This window comes from Cynocephalus volans, chromosome 13, assembly GCF_027409185.1.
Source record: "Cynocephalus volans isolate mCynVol1 chromosome 13, mCynVol1.pri, whole genome shotgun sequence".
Taxonomy (NCBI): domain Eukaryota; kingdom Metazoa; phylum Chordata; class Mammalia; order Dermoptera; family Cynocephalidae; genus Cynocephalus; species Cynocephalus volans.
The window spans coordinates 83,046,380-83,059,883 of NC_084472.1; the positions used below are offsets into that span (position 1 = coordinate 83,046,380).

The following is a 13,504-nucleotide window of genomic DNA, read 5'->3' on the forward strand; positions in this document are numbered from 1 at the left end:
ATAAGCATAGAGAAGCTGCTCATTTGTTTTACGGGATTAAGTAAACTGAGGCAACTTTTTCACAAAGTGCATTATTTAGTCGTTAAAAAAACCCCCACATTTTTCTTAGTTTGCATAAAAAGATGTTAAAACAGTACTTAAAAAGTAGTGTTCAGCTCACTGGAGATCAGTGACTCAACTTGACATTTGTTTCTAATGGTCAAAAACTTATTTTTATTACTTTTTCATAACATCAACCCAAAATTTGCTAATCTTCATCAGTCTCCTGATTATTCTATATAGTTGAAATGATTTCTCCTGAAATATAAGTATCAGAGCGTATCATGATATACCCTATGTATAATTTTTATTACTGTGGGATTATCCTCAAATAATTAAATTTTTAAAATATTATCTTTAATTCTTTGTTGTTGAAAGTAAAGATCAAAACATAGATTATTAATCTGATATGACCTAGATGTATAAGTATGAAATAGAGAACTTAGATCTTGATGGAATAAAACATGGGTTGGCAAGTTTCTTCTATAAGTGGCCAGATAGCAAATATTTTAGGCTTTGTAGGCCATATGGTCTTTGTCCCAACTACTTAACTTTGCTGTAGCAGTGAGAAATCTGGCACTGATAATACATAAATGAACAGGCATGGATGTGTTTTAATGAAACTTTACACAAACAAGCTGTGAACTGGATTTGGCTGAGTATAGTTTGCCAACTCCTGTATTAAAATACACACTGAGTGGGTATTTTAAACTGTAAAGGTTAATATGTCTTTGTTGATAAGTCATTGCTTCCAAGACTGAGATTCATTAACTGTTGGGAGAATACAAACTGCTTGTTCCTAACCTCTATTTTAGAGAAATATATTGCATTTCTATCTTCTTTCTTATAATCAGATAGGGTTCTTGTGGTACTGATAGTCCCAACTGTAGCTTTGCCAGAGCATCAGAGTTTCCCTATAACAGTGCTTAATCCAATTCCTTTTCTTGTCATGGAATGCATGGAAATGACTAATATTTACATAACATACTTGGGTAAATGGATGAAGCTGCTGATATATGATGAAAACCAGTCTAGAACTCTAGACTTACAGGTTCCTTCTACAATTCCCAGGATGCTCACACATATATAAACCACCGTGCTTGAACACAATGGTTAAAAGATTTGCCCTAGATGGAGTAATTTGGGAATTATTTATTTATTTTTATTTTATTTTATTTGTTTATTTATTTTTACCATTTTATTTTGGTGTACATATTTGTTTAAGTCAGTGAATCTTTAGGCCAGGTTCAGGTAATCAAAGGGCCTTTATAAGTGGTTTATGTTGTCTAGACCCAGCATATACTGCAAACACAGCCTGGAGCAAAATGGGAAATAACATCTTTCTAAAGACAGGCTTAGAAATTCTAATTCAGTAAGTTGGATGTTTCTTTTCTCTGGTAGTAGGGCTCATTTATACCTGGCTACTAGGCCACCATTCCTGGGTAGAGCCAAGAAAACAGGGTACAGACCACCAAAAACGAGACCAACCAATCCACCCCATGTTACTGTACAGGTTTCACAATTCAGATCACCCGTACTCAAAGGTAAACTTATAAAGCCGTTGTAAGATACATGTGCTGTCAAAAATGGGATCACTTCCATTGGTAAGCCAGCAGCTATAGGAACCTGTGTCACATTCAAGATGCGTCAAAAAAGACTGCTATTAGGCCACAGAGAGCAGCGTTAAGTACAATAAATGTTGTTCAATGTATAAGTAGATTCCTTTCTGCTTCTGGGATGGGGTTAATTTTTTGGTTATTATATCTAAAATTGTCAAGTTTTCCTTGACAATATCATCTGGTTGATGATTTTCCATCTTGAGCCTTACTCTCTGCCTCTCCCAGCAGCCAGTGCCTCCCCCAGTCTTCTTCCACCACCCCAAGTTCACTACAATCTCTGCTCTACTCATCCTGGAGCAGCCGTCTTTGGCTGACAAGTGACTATGCCTAATTTGGGAATTTTTTAAAGTGGGGGATAGAAAAAGCAGCTTGTGATTTTGATGATGTCCCTTAAATTCCAATAATGCTTACTAAATTCTCACTTCTTCCTCAATTCCTCTTTTTATTCCTCAATTTTATTTTATTTTTTTGTGCTCAATTCTTTGCAGGCTTGAGTTTCACAAACTTCCCAAGAAAATAAAGATTACAAACATTCTCCAGGAATTTCGATAGTCTCCCAGAAGGACATAATATGTCATGTCAGAATAAGCACTGGACCAAATTTGAGAGATCAAGGTTATTAATTTAGCTCTGCCTCCACCTGTTTAGGTGATTTTATACCATTCATTTAAATCCTTGAAGCATTCATTTCATCTTTTGTAAAGAAACTAGGAAAAACAAGATGTTTTTCTTAAGTCTTATTCAGGATTAACATTTACATATTATATCCACCTTTTAAAATTTGAGATGAGGCTCTTTTTTTTTTTTTTTTGAGTCTTCTCTGTCCTCTGAGCCCTTTCCTCTCTTGAACTGTTTACTTGTTTATAAAATGATAATATCAGTGATCCCAGGTTTATGTAGAAGAAAGTGAGCTTATTAAAATATGTAAAAACAATGGACAGTAGCATCTCACCTCATTAATCCTTAGAAACTGTATTAGTCACAGTAAATTACAAATGCTGCTGAAAAACACAAACCAAAATTTCATTGGCTTGCCAAGTAAGGATGTATTTGTCACAAATATTCTGGTGTGTTGATTCAAGAGATAGTGGAGTTATGTCAGAGGTACTTTGCTCCACGCATTAAGGGAACCAGGAATCTTTAACTAGAGGCTCTTAGACCTCAGAGATTTCTGCACTCGAGGGAATAAGTAGCAAAGTTGGAAGATGTTGGGGTGGCATGCACCACTTCTGCTCATGTTCCTTTGACTTTTGCTCATGGGACTCAGTCATATGGCCCCATGTAACTAAACGTGAAGCTGGGAAATATCATCTAACTGTTGGCATGGAGAAAAAGGAAACAAGGCTTCGGTAATAAATAAATTTCTCTGCCACATCCACCAAAACAGGTTTTCCATGGAATACGCAAGATCACCTTCTCATGATCAAGGAGAAGCACAAGGGAAAATATACCTAAACCTAAGGATAAAATAGTAGAAACTATAATTCTAAAACTCTTAGAGACTTCGAAGACACCAATAATGGGAATAGGGCTTCAGCTTAGGTCTCAAGACTACAGCTGAGATATTTGAGGATAACAGAAATTCTCAGGGACAGCAATCAAGGAAAGGATATACTGCAGATAAAGGTTGTGTTTAGATGTAGAGATTTTACAGACATATATTTATGCCAACTGCCAGAACTCTAAATGTTAGAAACCCAGTTTTCTGTAATACGTCAAAAGAAAATGGTTTAAAAATGAACATAATGATTAGTAGGTATGTATTTGATTAATAGGTCTATAGTTTGGTGCACACACATGCCCATGCCCAGGCATATCCCATACTCTCCTCTTTCTCATGCTTTCAAACTCAATTCTCACATGAAAAATTTTCTTATATCTTTTCCTTTCCCCTTGACTTCAGTATTTATGATATGTGATATACTGGTACCTTTTAATATAGATGCTATCAGGAACATTTTTGAGAATTATGGATGTAAGCAATCAAACAGTGTCCTTTATTTTTTTAAGGTTACAGTGGGTGAGCTACTTCAAATTGTCCCGTTTGCTTATATAAAACAAATGAAAGCATTAGTACTGAATATATACAATCAAATATATAGGTTATTAATCCAAATTATTTAATATTCAAAGAATGATCTGTCATTTCTTCAGAAATATTTTATATTTCCAGTATAGCTGGCAGTCAAAACTTATCATTAAATTTTCCAGCCCAAAGCATAGGATACAAACTCACTTATTTTATTTATAGACATGTATTTTCTAGTGACTAGATTTTCTAGTGACTAGATATTGTCACTGGGATAAATGGAGATTAACTGTGAGCTAAGCATTACATAGCTTTTGATAAACTGTGATTCTGTTTCATAATGTTTTGATGCCATAGGTTATCAGAAAATGGTATTAATGTTCTTTCCCAAAATTACATTCATAAAACCCTCCCAAATTGCTACTCAAACCTTTTATTTGACACATTAAGATGATGCCTACTGGATTTTTCTTTTGACAAAATTGAGACATTCACAATTGTTTTTTGAAACAAAGTAAGCTCACATTTAAAACTTACCACAAGCCATTATTTGCCAAAAGCAGTGGGTGGCTGGAATGGTGACATAGGTACATCAAAAAGATCTGAATTATTTAGGTGGCAAAACTTCTGAGAAGCCTATTTTCTGTGCCTCTTTTTTAAACCTTTCTTTTCTATCTCTGCACCATTTCTCAAATGCCACCTGTGCTGTTCCCACTACTGCTTTCCTGATCTTCCTTTCCTTGGTCTAGTTTTTTACTATAGCCCTGATCACCTAATCAATAATACAGTTTTCTTATTTGTCATGTGGATTGTTTATTGCCAATTCCCCCTTCTAACTGGCAAACTCCACAATGGTAGGTGTTTTTTTTTTTTTTCCCATCTGTTCTGTTCCCTAATGTATTCCAAACATCTGGAAAAGTGCCCGTCATGTAGTAGTAAATATAAGAGAATGAATTAATGAATGTCTTCCCTGATCTCTATTTCTAAATTGGAATATGAACCTAACTGTTTAATCTTTACATGGATTAGTCTTCTTTTTGCTCCTAGCAACATCAAAGATTACCCCATCTTTGTCTTTTACTTAGATGGTCAATAGCTCTGCTGACTACAGATTGCCTTCACCAAAGTTAGAATCTGTCTGTTTGAGTCTAAAGACCTTGGACTCAGAAGTCCATTATTCTTGTACATATCAGAGCCTTATCATTGAACCAACTCCTGTAGTATTCTAAGCATTTGATTACTAAATGCACTTAATTCCAAATTAATTTGACAAAAACAAATCTTTAATTCCTTTTGAAGTCTTCTTAAATACGTCTGGAGACAAGGTCAAAATAAGTACATAAACACTGTTGAATTAGACTTTCATTTTCCACTTTATTTAGAGTTTTTGCTAAGAAAATTTTTTTCTTTTAAAGCAGTGTGTCTAGATTGTTTCATTTCGAGGAAGTGTAGCATTGTGCAGATCTCATTGTTTCCCTGGTTACCATTCATTTTTATGCTAATTAGTCTACTTAACATAAACACCAAGAGTAGCTTTGTAGGTGGTGATACTTTCCCCAAAGCACACCAGAGGTAGGCAAGCAGGGAGCGGGCCTGAAGGCTTTGCTTTCACCAGATCCTTTAGCACCACTTGTCCGACTCTACACTTTTTTCTCCTGAAAGACTGTCTCCTCTATGTTACGAACAGCTACCATTATCTTGCCTTGCAGAGTACAAGTTCTGAGACAACTGCTATCATACACTACATTAGTAAGTTTCTGTCTTGGAGCATGAAATCTGAAATCAATATGGTTGATTAAACCAGCTTTATTATTATTTTTAAAATTAGACCAGTATAGCATTGAATAGAATGAATGGAACAAACTAGCATGGAACAGAGTAGGAAATATCAGGATACAGCCATGTAGTAAGGCTAAGTATTACTTCATTAAATAGTTATCTTAGTCATTTAATATCATAATATACATGTATTATGGAGTCAACAAAAAGAATGTTATTGCTCTAGATTAGGGATTCTTAATCAAAAACTTAAAATATGAGCTTTAGTGTTTTCATAAACCTCTTGAAATTGTAGTATATTTGTGCTTATGTGTTTTATATAAATACACACACACATATATTTAAACACATAAACATATAATATATATATGATATCAGACAAAAGGGTCTGGGAAGGCCTGGTAGCTGGCCTCGACCCACCTCCTCCTGTAGCAGGTCCTTGACTCCACCATAGGAAAGAATTCAAGGACAGAGTCACAGTACAAAGTGAACACAGGTTTCATGTAATAGTTAAGAAGTATAGGCTTCACAGAGAAAGTGCGGCCTAGCTCCGGAGACTGAGCAGGGTCTGCACCAAGTTTAATACAAAAGTAAGAAATGCACACTTAACGTTTAGTACAAAGTGTAGGTTGACTCAACAGAGTGAGCTACAGCCCCTTAGAAGTAAGTTTAACATAAAACTAAGGTATACACATGTGAAGCTAGGGCTAGGACTCACAGACCGCTTGAGCCCATTGTCCAGACTGGGTCACAAACCTTTCACACGTAGGTCTACGAGCTAGGTAACAGGAAAAGGTCCTTGGAGCCATGGGTGAAGAAATAATAGGCTTTATTCAGAACTAGGAACAGTCGACCTAATACGGCTTCCTGGAGTATCCTCTCAAAGCTTAGTGCATCTGTACCTTAGTCCTTTTTACTCAAGTCCGTAATCCAAAAAACACCCGGATGCACATGCACAATCACATTAGACAATAGCAAGGAACACCTGTGTGCCTGTGCATACCCACCTCAGATGCTCGGCAAGACTCCGAACATCTGAAGGGCCCTGACCATTTTCCTTATATTTTCCCAACAACACACCTCTCCCTGCGAGGTGCAGAGAGGCTCCAGGAAAGCCAGCAACCAACCCCAGTAAGTTTGATACGAAAGTATAAATACACATTTACAGACAAAGAGAAGACTGAACAGGGCCCAGAGTGAACAGCAGCCTGCTAAAGGCAAGTATGATACAAAAGGACAGAAATACACACCTCAGGCAAAGTGTGGGCTGGCTGTAGAGAGAGAGTGAACAGCAGCATCCCAACCTTCTACAGGATTCAACTTTTTTGGTTTCACTATCTGATACATATTCATGCTATCTAATGAATATTCAACTAAGGGGTGGTGCCCAGTTACGTAACATAGTCTTTCACACCCTCAGTTGGTCTCTTTTTAGAGTCAGTTCATTGGTCAATTCCAACATACCCACGGGAAAACGCAAAGAATATTCAGTACTTTCCAGCACTTCTAGCAGAAGGTCATTCAAAGGATAGATTCACCTCTACTGAGCATGCTCAGCTGCCAGGGTTCTATAACCCCTCTCTACTGAGCATGCCCGCCCACTGGATTTGCATAAGTCAACCCCTTGAGGTCTCAGTTTCCCTTACTGATGCCAAAAGTAGGTCCAACTTGCAACAGTAACTCTTCTCTAGGGGAGGGCCTAGAGGAAGGGCCTGAAACCTTAGGGTGTGGCCTGAAACCCAAAGGTATGTCCTGAAACCTGAACCCTTGGAAAATGACTACCTTCTATCTTATATACATATCTAATATGTATACATATATTTAATTTTTTTTTATTTGTATATAGTTGGTTTGTTTTTAGGGGCAGAGTCATAGCTTCTGTCAGGCTTCAAATGGCTTATAATTTTGAAGTTTAGGAACCTCAGCTCCAGGAAGAGGTATTCTTATTAGAAAAGTCCACGAATGAGGAATTCCTGAAGTGATTAGTATCCCAGCGGGTTTTTGGCTTTTCTTGCATACCATAGAAGGCCATATTCTCTTGGCTTATTTTTGAGAATTGTTAATCTTAAAAAAGATGAATTTGATTAAGTTATAGAAAAAAAAAATCTCTTCTTGTAAAGATAATGCCTGCCTTGCCAGTTAAAAGTCACCCAATAAAAGTATGCATCAGAGTCCAGGCCATCTCTCTGAACCTGAGACTTATAGATTTATAATGAAGATTTATTTATAAAATCCTGGCTGCTGGGCATAATTCTAGGTGATTTCACAAGGTTATTTTATTTAGTACTTACAAAAACCTTGAGGAGAAGGTATTATTATCCTCGTATGAGGAAACAGAGGCTTAGATTTTCAGAGACATATATACAAATTCACCAGCTTGGTAAAACAGAAAGCTAGAATTGGATCCTATGTCTTCTGACTGTAGGCCTGATGTGTTTTTCAGGACGCATGTGAAATGAGTAAATTTCTAAGGAGGTGAATCCTTTCACTGTGGCTGTCATACTTACCTTATGTTTCATGTTCAGTCTAATTAGTACCATCGGATCAGGAATGCCACTCCACTTTTTGCAAGATCTTCAGGTGTGTAAATCTTAATTTATTGTCCTTATTGGTACACATTTGAAAGTGAACAGGTGCTTTGCTAGTAATTACTATGTTCCCAGGCAAACCAGGATAGATGGTTATCCCAAATGACACTAAAGAATCTTGCTTGTTCTTTTTAGGACATCTTAGATCTATTGGAACAGCAAATTTGTATTTGCATAGTCTGGCTTTATCATGTAGACAATTCATTTTGTACTGTATTCATATGTGAACTGATCTGTGTAATTCTACTATAATTTTCTATTGGTGAGATATATCCTTTTTCACTGTAGATTTCTCAAAGTTCAGAAATGATGAATGATTTGAACTAGATAGGAATGTCCAGTTCTCTGTAACATGATCACCTTATTCAGGAATTATTTCAACTTTCAGTATAGATGTTTTAAGGAATTATTGAACAAGAATAACTAGGAATTATGTATAATTTTATTTATTGATTTTAAAGATAATATAAACCACTATAATAGTGGAAATAATTCTTTACTTGGAGTACAAAGATGTGTGCTTGAGGCTGACGGGTTAGCTCAGTTGGTTAGCTTGTGGTTCAATCCCTGTACCAGCCAGCTGCCAAAAAGAGCAAAACCAAAACAAAGATGCAGGCTTGAATTTTAGCTATATTGTTCAATACCTTTGAAACTTTTGACTAGTTTATATCTTTAAACTTAAGTTTTCTGATTTGCAAAAGAATATATTAGTTTCTGCACTAACTACCTCATGCAAATGCTGTAACTACTTAAAATATGTGAATGCTTTGGAAACTGTAAAGTACTTTAAAAATGTATGTATCTATATCTGTATATATGTATGTTTACATATGTATAAATTTTTGATATGTTTACATTCCTATACACATTAATGTTTTAATTATATTGCTTTATAGTAGAATTTTAACCAACATATTTTATAATTTAACATATACATAAACACAACCTCTTATATCTTTAAAATAATAATTTCAAAAACCTGTCAAGGATAGTAAATTATAACTTACTTCATGGAGCTCTTTTCTAAGAATGTCCTGAAGATGGCACAATAAGTACATTTTGGTGCAACATTGTTAAAGAAGAGGTTATAAGAAAAATATACTTGAGGTTAAAATGCTAAATTTAAAACAAACCTTTTCTAAGTTTGTGGAAAAGAAATTTTCGGAGCCTTTTAACCAATGCCCATTGTTTTAATGTTACAGAAGTCATTTGTTTTATTGTGCCTTAAGGAGCACTACAAACAGGCAGCTAGTCAGAAAATTGATATAGTCAGATGTTACTGACAAAAGTGAGGTTAGTTCATGTTTTACAGTTTTATCAATAAATTTACCCTTGCAATTGTAAAACAGCTGATAAGCTCATCTGTTATCTTCTGCATAATGTACAATCTGCATCTAAATGCCAGTTTTTATTAGATACATTGTGGGGATAAGGGCTGGCAGAGAAAAGAGATTAGTTGAAAAATATCTGTTTTATTAAAATACAAAATACAGTAGGACCTATTCTTAGAAAAAATACTGACATGTTTTATTATTTCTGTGGGGTTGTAATACTTATAAGTTTTAAAAATGTATATCTACATTATGCCAGCTATACAGTCTACAAAGTTGAAGTGGAATTCATAAAACTACAGATGATAGAAATATGGGTTCCTTGGGAAATACGTAGGTGTGAAAATATATCTACTATATTATTTGAGTATCAGAGGTCACAGTCCTCAGCCATCTCTGTGACTCACCTGTGTCTATATCACACATATATTAAATACTTACAGTGTGTTTAGGGTGGAATCTCCAACTATTAATGGTTTAAAATGTAAATACAACCAATAATATATTTATATGCATACATGAGGGGTCTTCAAAAAGTTCATGGAAAGATTCATATTATCTTTTAATTCTATTTTCCATGAACTTTTGGAAGTACCCTCCTATGTGTAAATATATATGTTTCTTTTAAATTCATATTCATATGCACTTATGTACAGCATGCTGAATAAATACTTAAAGGAAAAATAATTTTTAAGAGTATATTCATTTCTAAGTGATTGAAGGGAAGAGTTTCTACAGATGTTGGCAAATTGTCTTTCACTGGAAGGGACTTCACCTTAACTGTTGCGAATTGAACTACTAGCAACAAAATTGCTGTCTGATAAGATTAGAATGTAATGATCTATTATGGCATTCTGACAACATTGAGATACTAGCAAAGTGTTAGGAATTTTGACAATTCTGCAGTTAATTACAAACTTACTTCCGCATCAATATCCCAAGACTGTTGGAATTTTTTTGACAACAAAATGATATTATTTTGGCCAATAGTAAATCATAGAAAATCAATATATTCTTTTTGGTTTAGATGGATTGTTAAAAAATTAAATTGACATAAAGTCATTTTGGGACTTCATCAGTTTATAAAAATGAGGAACTTAAAGTCTTACCATCTGTCTTGAAATTTTTTTCTTGTGTTTCTTTTTTGAATAAACTATCTGCTTATTTAAAATATTTTAGTAGACATTTATGTTCATGATCTTTAGATAAGGAAAACGGCAGTATGCTTTTAGAAAATTACAATTCGTGATGCTTACAAGGAAGCTGTCATAAGAAAGGAACAGTAGATGGTTCAAAAATGTCTAAATGCTTATTAACTTGATTGTCAATAATGTTTCACTGAACCACACAGATCAGTTTGACAATGTGCTCTTAAAAATGTCAAGCTAGGAGGGTTTCAAGATGGCGGCGGCTGCGGCGGCTGCGGCGGCTGGCGTGGAGTAGCTGAGGTGGAAAAGGTGGCCACTGGGCCTCAGGCAGCCGGGAAACTTGTGGACCTTCCTCTGGCCATCTCTTAAGGGAGGACTGCTGCTGCTGGCCGGTCGTGGGGGCTCAACGCCACTTTGCCCCCGGCAGGAGAGGCTGCCTCATTTACAGGCAACAGCTTTGAAGTGTGGAGCAGGAAAAGAACTGATTCTTAGCTGCAAAAGCGAGTCTCGAAACAGGGAACACGGCGCCAGGGCTGCTGTGGATGCAGCCAGGATCCCGGAGGCTGGGGCCGCACTGAAGGCAGCCAGCTGCCCTATTCAGGATTCGAGGTTTCAGGCCGGCATTAAAGAAGATTCCTGGGAGTGCCCGAGCGGCGCCGCGACTGAACAGCCCGAGGCGGCAGCGCAGAGAACACGGAAGGCAACAAACCAGAGACAGAGCGAGCGCCCGACCTGGCACAGCACTGTGAGTGATCCCTGGCACAGCTCTGTTCGGGGGGTGGATGCCCATGCGGCTCCTGCCTGCACCACCAGGCCACTCACTGCCCCGGTGCTGCCTCCATTTTCCCAGGTGCGGGCAGCTCCGCCCTGCTCGGCCATCACTGAGCCCATTTGCTTGGCCTGGCGCGGGGCTTTCCGGACCCTGCGGGCCGGCCTCCTCTCCCACTCCCTCCGCGGTTCTCTGGCGGGGCTGGGGGTGTGGGGCGTCCCGACCAGTGTTGGGAGGGCTAGGAAGTACGGGCGGGCCGACTGTCACTCCACCACACCCTGGACTCCGGCCCCGGTAAACTTCCTGTTACTGGGAGGCAGATAACATCTCTGCGACCACCAGTTTGGAAAAAAGCCTAACGAATTTCTGGTTGGGAATAGTGTGGTAGGAGAGTTCCCAGGTCCGCTTGAACCTGCCAGAGAGCAGGCTGCAGGCGGGCACTAGACTCGGTTTATACCGGGGGGATACAAAGGTGAACAAGACCCGAGAAAGATCTACACAGTGCTACAAAGACACCCAGAGAGACCGGTCGTCTGTGCCTAGCAGAAACCTGGTAGACTTCCTGGGCGAGGCGGTGCTGAGCAGGGTCTTGAAGGCCCAGCTGATAGACGAGGGGTGCAGAAGACACTCCCCAGCCCAGCACAGTGTGCACAGAGTGGGGAGACGTGCGGCCAGGGAGGCGGAGACTCGACAGAAACCACACACCCGGTGGGGTCGCCACTGCACGATCTAACAGCCTGGGCCAGAGCACACGGAACGGGGAGAAGTCCTGTACAGGAAGTGAAAGCTCAACAGAGATCACACACCCTGTGGTACGTGATCCACCAGCCCAGCAGAGTACAAGCTGACCAGAAAGGTGGATCCCCGGAGAAGCCCAAGACCTGAGGCAACCACACACACAAGACACTAGAGGCCAACTGAGCAGTCACGGCGGGAGCCATACCAAATTGGCAACCACAGCAACATCCTAGTTAGTCATTAGTCTCAAACCGGTGGACTGTGAAACCCCCTGCCACAATGAATAAACACCAAAAAAAAGACACCAGAAATACAAAAAATCAAGAAAGTACACCACCAAAAGTTAATAAATCTCATACTCTAGATCCTATAGAACAAGAAGCCCTTGAAATAACTGACAAGGAATTTCGAGTGATAATTCTAAGGAAACTGAATGAGATACAAGAAAACTCAGCTAGACATCATGATGAAATGAGGAAAAGTATACAGGATCTGAAAGAGGAAATATACAAGGAAATCAATGTCCTGAAAAAAAATGTAGCAGAACTTGCTGAACTGAAGAAGTTATTCAGCGAAATAAAAAACACAACGGAGAGTTTAACCAGCAGGCTTGTCGAAGTTGAAGAGAGAACCTCTGAACTTGAAGATGGGCTGTTTGAAATAACACAAGCAGACAAAAAGAAAGAAAAAAGAATCAAGGACATGGAAGAAAATCTGAGAGAGATATCAGACAACCTCAAGCGCTCAAATATCCGAGTCATGGGTATTCCAGAAGGGGAGGAAAATGGAGATTCCATTGAAAACATATTCAACAAAATAGTGGCAGAAAACTTCCCAGGTATAGGAAAAATCACAGATCTTCAGATCCAGGAAGCTCAACGATCTCCAAACGTATTCAACCCAAAAAGGCCTTCTCCAAGACATGTCATAGTCAAATTGGCAAAACTCAGAGACAAAGAGAGAATCTTAAAAGCTGCAAGAGAGAAGCGTCAAATCACCTATAAGGGAGCCCCAATCAGGTTAACATCAGACTTTTCATCACAAACCCTAAAAGCTAGAAAGGAATGGGATGATATTTTCAAAATACTAAAAGACAAAGATTGCCAGCCAAGAATACTCTACCCTGCAAGGCTATCCTTCCGAAATGAGGGGCAAATAGTATATTTCTCAGACAAACAAAAACTGCGGGAGTTCACTACCACAAGACCACCCTTACAAGAAATCCTCAAGGGAGTACTGGGTTTGGTTCCTGAAAAATAACTACCACTGCCATAAAAACCTAAGAAAAATCTAAACCCGCTAGTACAATAAAAAGGGCATTCATGAAGAGAAAACAAGCTAATAAAAACACTATCTACAACCTAAGGAACCAACAAACAAAGAAACCAAACAGTAAATCAGAAAGCAAGGAACAAAAGACACCTAAGACAACCAAACAACCAATAAAATGCTAGGAATAAATCA

At 38.1% G+C, this 13,504-nt stretch overlaps 1 pseudogene; it reads right to left on the reverse strand.

Annotated features, from left to right (window-relative positions):
• Positions 1-1,264: 1,264 nt before the first annotated feature.
• On the reverse strand, positions 1,265-1,855 carry LOC134361544 (transmembrane protein 126A-like; annotated as a pseudogene).
• Between the last annotated feature and the right edge of the window lie 11,649 nt (positions 1,856-13,504).